Below are 6,729 nucleotides of genomic sequence, written 5' to 3'. Positions count from 1 at the left end.
ACGAACAATGCAGTTAATAAACATTTTGGGGGGAAATAAGAATAATTCAAATAAGAATAAGAAATAAAAGTAACAAGTAATTAAAGAGCAGCAGTAAAATAACAATAGCGAGACTATATACATGGGGGGTACTGGTACAGAGTCAATATGTGGGGGCAACAGTTAGTTGAGGTAATATGTACATGTAGGTAGAGTTATTAAAGTGACTATGCATAGATGATAACAACAGAGAGTAGCAGTGGTGTAAAAGAGGGGGAGTTGGTGTTCAGGAGTCTTATGGCTTGGGGGCTGTTTAGAAGCCTCTTGGACCTGGACTTGGCGCTCCGGTACCGCTTGCCGTGCGGTAGCAGAGAGAACAGTCTATGACTGGGGTGGCTGGAGTCTTTGACACTTTTTAGGGTCTTCCTCTGACACCGCCTGGTATAGAGGTCGTGGATGGCAGGAAGCTTTGCCCCAGTGATGTACTGGGCCGTACGCACTACCCTCTGTAGTGCCTTGCGGTCGGAGGCCGAGCAGATGACATCACAAATCCTCGCCAGACCAAGTCTTTGAATGTTTACAGTTGTGTCAACAACAAACAAAACACACCATTTTGCTCCAAACATTTTGACCCTTCAGTACTTTCCTGTATTGATATTTGGGATATTTGCTTTTGTCAGTAAAAGTTGACGACTTTAAATATTTCTCTACCCCTCAATTTCCTCTTCAAATCGTTGGGTGGTGCATTGGGTGGTGCATTGGGTGGTGCATTGGGTGGTGCATTGGGTGGTGCTTGGGTGGTGCATTGGGTGGTGATTGGGTGGTGCATTGGGTGGTGCATTGGGTGGTGCATTGGGTGGTGCATTGGGTGGTGCATTGGGTGGTGCATTGGGTGGTGATTGGGTGGTGCATTGGGTGGTGATTGGGTGGTGCATTGGGTGGTGAATTGGGTGGTGCATTGGGTGGTGATTGGGTGGTGCATTGGGTGGTGCGTTGGGTGGTGCGTTGGGTGGCTCCATGAGAGTTATTAAAGAATACTCTTCAAAGAGGCCAAGTTTGGGAAACCAGGAGCTATACCATAAAGATCCCTTCTTCATGTCCTCATGACATGTAGTCCAATAAGACCACTCATGTCCTCATGTCCTCACTACTCATGTCCTCACTACTCATGTCCTCATTACTCATGTCCTCATTACACTCATGTCCTCACTACTCATGTCCTCACTACTCATGTCCTCATTACTCACTACTCATGTCCTCATTACACATGTCCTCACTACTCATGTCCTCACTACTCATGTCCTCACTTCTCATGTCCTCACTGCTCATGTCCTTACTGCTCATGTCCTTACTGCTCATGTCTTTATGTCCTCACTACTCATGTCCTCACTACTCATGTCCTCATGTCCTCACTACTCATGTCCTCACTACTCATGTCCTCACTACTCATGTCCTCACTTCTCATGTCCTCACTACTCATGTCCTCACTACTCATGTCCTCATTACTCATGTCCTCACTACTCATGTCCTCATTACACATGTCCTCACTACTCATGTCCTCACTACTCATGTCCTCACTTCTCATGTCCTCACTGCTCATGTCCTTACTGCTCATGTCCTTACTGCTCATGTCTTCATGTCCTCACTACTCATGTCCTCACTACTCATGTCCTCGTGTCCTCACTACTCATGTCCTCACTACTCATGTCCTCACTTCTCATGTCCTCATGTCCTCACTACTCATGTCCTCACTACTCATGTCCTCATTACTCATGTCCTCACTACTCATGTCCTCACTACTCATGTCCTCACTACTCATGTCCTCACTACTCATGTCCTCACTTCTCATGTCCTCACTTCTCATGTCCTCACTGCTCATGTCCTTACTACTCATGTCCTCATGTCCTCACTACTCATGTCCTCACTGCTCATGTCCTCACTACTCATGTCCTCATGTCCTCACTACTCATGTCCTCATGTCCTCACTACTCATGTCCTCACTACTCATGTCCTCACTACTCATGTCCTCATGTCCTCATGTCCTCACTACTCATGTCCTCATTACTCATGTCCTCACTACTCATGTCCTCACTACTCATGTCCTCACTACTCATGTCCTCACTACTCATGTCCTCATTACTCATGTCCTCACTACTCATGTCCTCACTTCTCATGTCCTCACTTCTCATGTCCTCACTGCTCATGTCCTTACTACTCATGTCCTCATGTCCTCACTACTCATGTCCTCACTGCTCATGTCCTCACTACTCATGTCCTCATGTCCTCACTACTCATGTCCTCATGTCCTCACTACTCATGTCCTCACTACTCATGTCCTCACTACTCATGTCCTCACTACTCATGTCCTCACTACTCATGTCCTCACTACTCATGTCCTCACTACTCATGTCCTCACTACTCATGTCCTCGTGAAATGTAGTCCAACAAGACCACTCACAGTTCTCTACTGTTGATTAGATTTAAACAAACAATATGGGAATCGTCATGGTCACAACCATAAACTGTCAACTTAATCTGCCTGATAAATTCAAATAGAATTTACATTTTGGTTCAAATATGTTACATTTAACTAGGTTTTAGATTTGTAAATCAACCAACTGAGGAGAAACTAAATCGCTACTGTGTATATATCACTTGAAGGGAAAAAAAGGTCTATTTTTGTCAACTCGTGTAAACATCAACTCCATCAGAGTGCTGAAAGATCTGATAGAGTGGTTGTGTTTTCATTGGGGATTTTCAAATTAATAATTTTCCATATATTTAGACATGTTGGTATTGCACTTTTATTTTCATATGTCGGTTTTGAGTGTCTGTTGTCAACTCAGTCACTGATGGCTGACCCCCTTAAGATCGTTTTTTTTTTTTTTGGGGGGGGGGTCCATATTCAGAAAAAATATTGTATTTACTGTCCTGCAACATAATGCTTAAATGATTGAAGTAGTTGCTGTGTTAGACTTACGACATAACGTTTGATTTTATAAATGTTGTTTTACGTTCTAAATCTAGAATAACATGCCAAAATGCTAACAAAATTAGCCCTGGAACATTCAATCGTGCTATAAAACAATAACAATAACATGCCAAAATGCTAACAAAATTAGCCCTGGAACATTCAATCGTGCTATAAAACAATAACATGCCAAAATGCTAACACAATTAGCCCTGGAACATTCAATCGTGCTATAAAACAATAACAATAACATGCCAAAATGCTAACAAAATTAGCCCTGGAACATTCAATCGTGCTATAAAACAATAACATGCCAAAATGCTAACAAAATTAGCCCTGGAACATTCAATAGTGCTATAAAACAATAACAATAACATGCCAAAATGCTAACAAAATTAGCCCTGGAACATTCAATAGTGCTATAAAACAATAACATGCCAAAATGCTAACAAAATTAGCCCTGGAACATTCAATTGTGCTATAAAACAATAACATGCCAAAATGCTAACAAAATTAGCCCTGGAACATTCAATAGTGCTATAAAACAATAACAATAACATGCCAAAATGCTAACAAAATTAGCCCTGGAACATTCAATCGTGCTATAAAACAATATCAATAACATGCCAAAATGCTAACAAAATTAGCCCTGGAATATGCAATAGTGCTATAAAATAAAACAGAAAGAGGTTTGGAGATTTTTATTACAGATTTGAATAATTAAACATTAAAGGACAATAATTGTACAAATTAAATGTATTTTATGGCGTTTGATGGAGTCAGACACCAGTTACTTGCCTTTTATGAAATAACTTGTTTTTTGTATTATTGGGATGTTGTTCCTTTACATGGTTTGATAGCTGATACTTTGGTATATCAAAATATATATTTCAAATGCTGTTAATATTAAGACAAATATTTGTGGCAAAAAGTCCCATCTTTCAAGAATCCCCGAGCTATAAAACAGAAACATTTTTCTCTCAGCCTCATGGGAAAATGTGTAAAATAGCATGAGATTAGCTATAAAACTGCACATTTTTCTCTCTGCCCCATGGCGACAGCAACAAAATATATATATAGATATTTTGGGGGGGGGGGTTGTTTCTGGTTTTGGGGGGAGGGGTTCTTGCTCCGACCTTGCGGGGCCAGGCGAAACTGCCACTGAGCAATAGTGAAGAACTCATTTAAATATGCCACCCTCAAGCATTACGGGTTTCATTAGATATGATGGATGTTCCTATACGTCACATCGTTATTTTATTGGTGAATACAGTAATATAGCCTAGTCTTAAAGATTGTCACGGATTGTTCACGAACTATAGGTTACCAATTTGGCAACACTTTAATTTAAGTTAAATGATCTCACTCAAACAGGTTTATTATATATATATATATATATATATATATATATTAACTATAAGAGAGAGAGAGAGAGAGAGAGAGAGAGAGAGAGAGAGAGAGAGAGAGAGAGAGAGAGAGAGAGAGAGAGAAGAGATGTGAGAGAGAGAGAGAGAGAGAGAGAGAGAGAGAGAGATTAACTATTGACACAATTCTAACTCTCAGAAATGTGACAATCTAAACGATGTAAATCAGGTCATTACTCCAGTCAGGAGTTGTGGACATTTGGTCAAACACATTAATTGTCCATGATCCAAGGTGTTATGAAAGTTCACGTGAATGCAGGGTTCGTTTATAACAATTCTTATTAGGACCATTCTCATTTCAAAGCATCAGGGTTTTGTTTACACATAATTCTCCAGTGCATCTTTAGCCAAATTATAGCTATCAAATATAGCGTTGGCACATTACTGAATTAAATCAAATATTTGTTTTGATATTTCTGGTTTAATAGTTTAACATTTAGACTGCAAACACATTTACATGCCTAGCAATCCAATCTCACCAAAAGTAAGAGTCATAGGTACATCAGACACGTTATTATTTTCGATACGAAAAATATGAGACATTTCCCTCAAAACACAGGATGACTTCCTGTCACATAGTTGAATAGACTACTAATAGGATATACGGGTTTGTACGAGAAGTTAAAGAAAACCACCTGCATTTCCAATCCTCCAAAACTACAATCTCATAAAAAGTATATATGTTATCCTGCATGATAAAATAACTTTTAATTGCTTTTTATCTGTGTGTTCTGGATGGGGCTGTAGTACTCAACGCACCTTGACTTACCATCCACCGTGTCTCTTCCAAATTGGTGCGCCTTGCTCTGGCGCTTTCCGACCAGCAGGTGGCGACAAACAACCAGGAAAATACCCGCGTTCACCACGCCATGGACCAGTGAGGATGTTCCATTATGCGGTCGGCTGTGGTCCGCATCACTAGTGTCACTGCCTGTCTGTCGAGGATGCAGTAGGCTACACACACACACACACACACACACTCACAAGCCCCTCTGAAAGGTGAATCGCTCGTCGACCATAGCCAAAATGCAGATTTCATACAGCACCTAAGACGTTGGCAATTGTTTCTTCTCTTGGATGATACCACGGCATCTCACCTGGCTAGGCTATTAGATTATGTTTAATTGTCCTTTCAAATGGATCTTGAAATTGGTTGTAGCTTGACTTCTAATATAACCTAGCCTCCTTGCAACGCGGGTATGTGTGGACATCAGATTTAGCACCGGGCTATGGCTACCCTGTAACAGATATTAACAGGTTTATTGCAATAAAACACTTGCTTTAATTTTTTTTCATACATAAAATCATTAGTATTATAGAAGCTATCAAGAATTTGCGCCACATGTAGGCTAATTATTAGCATTATGGGCTAAATAGTCATTTAGAACATGTAAAATGCGTTGTGTTCCTGTGTCAATCCATGTAACATATATAGTATAGTACATATATAGTATAGTACATATACATGTATAGTCTAGGTATGTATATAAATGTATAATTATATTGCAGATTATGGCAGCGTTTCCCAAAAGTCGGTCCTCAGGAACCTAGGGAGTGAACGTTTTGGTTTTTGCCGTAACACTCCAAGGCTGATTCAAATGATCAAATCTTGATGATTAGTTGATTATTTGAATCAGCTGTTTAGACCGAGTGAAACTAGCATCACGTACGTGTATGTCATTTCATGGAGTGGGAGCTCATCGCACATTGTCCATTTCGCGTAGCCTCCGGTCACTATGCTGATGATGTGGGTGTCGAGTTCAATATACTCTACATGTATCTCCATGAAGTGTGCACACAACACGCACGCGATTTCCTACTGAGACTGAGTTTTATTCACGCGACTAATTTTGCGACCTGTAAAAAAAAAAAGCTTCTGAAAGCGATATATTTTTTTTAACCTGAGTTTTGTTGGGAAGCTATAGAAGTGTATAACCCTGAACCCCGAGAATTAGGTGGAGGGACTTCAACTCTTCAAAGGCGGACCCGATTCCATCAATTGACCACTTCTCTATAGTTCAAGGAAAGCAAACATTCACTCTATTTTCAGCTCCATGGTTGTGATAATGGCTGATCCGCTTCAGAATGTGTGCGTGTGTGTGTGTGTGTGTGTGCGTGTGTGTGTGTGTGTGTGTGTGTGCGTGCGTGTGCGTGTGTGTGTGGAAAGGGGCCACCACTGCCGCCACTTCGCCTTCAGTTCAGAAGCTCTACGGACCACTGCCGGCCACACTAGTGACGTGGGGGAGGAGAACTTGCATAAAAGAACTAGGGGCAGGCAGGGGCTGGTTAGAACGCCCATTATACCAAGAGCCGCGTAAGAGTGGGGAAAGGACATGTAAATGCGGCTACTGTGAC

The sequence above is a fragment of the Oncorhynchus keta genome, chromosome 14 (genome assembly GCF_023373465.1).
Source record: "Oncorhynchus keta strain PuntledgeMale-10-30-2019 chromosome 14, Oket_V2, whole genome shotgun sequence".
NCBI classification, from domain to species: domain Eukaryota; kingdom Metazoa; phylum Chordata; class Actinopteri; order Salmoniformes; family Salmonidae; genus Oncorhynchus; species Oncorhynchus keta.
The sequence above is the reverse complement of the archived record's forward strand: the minus strand, read 5'-3'. Positions refer to the sequence as shown.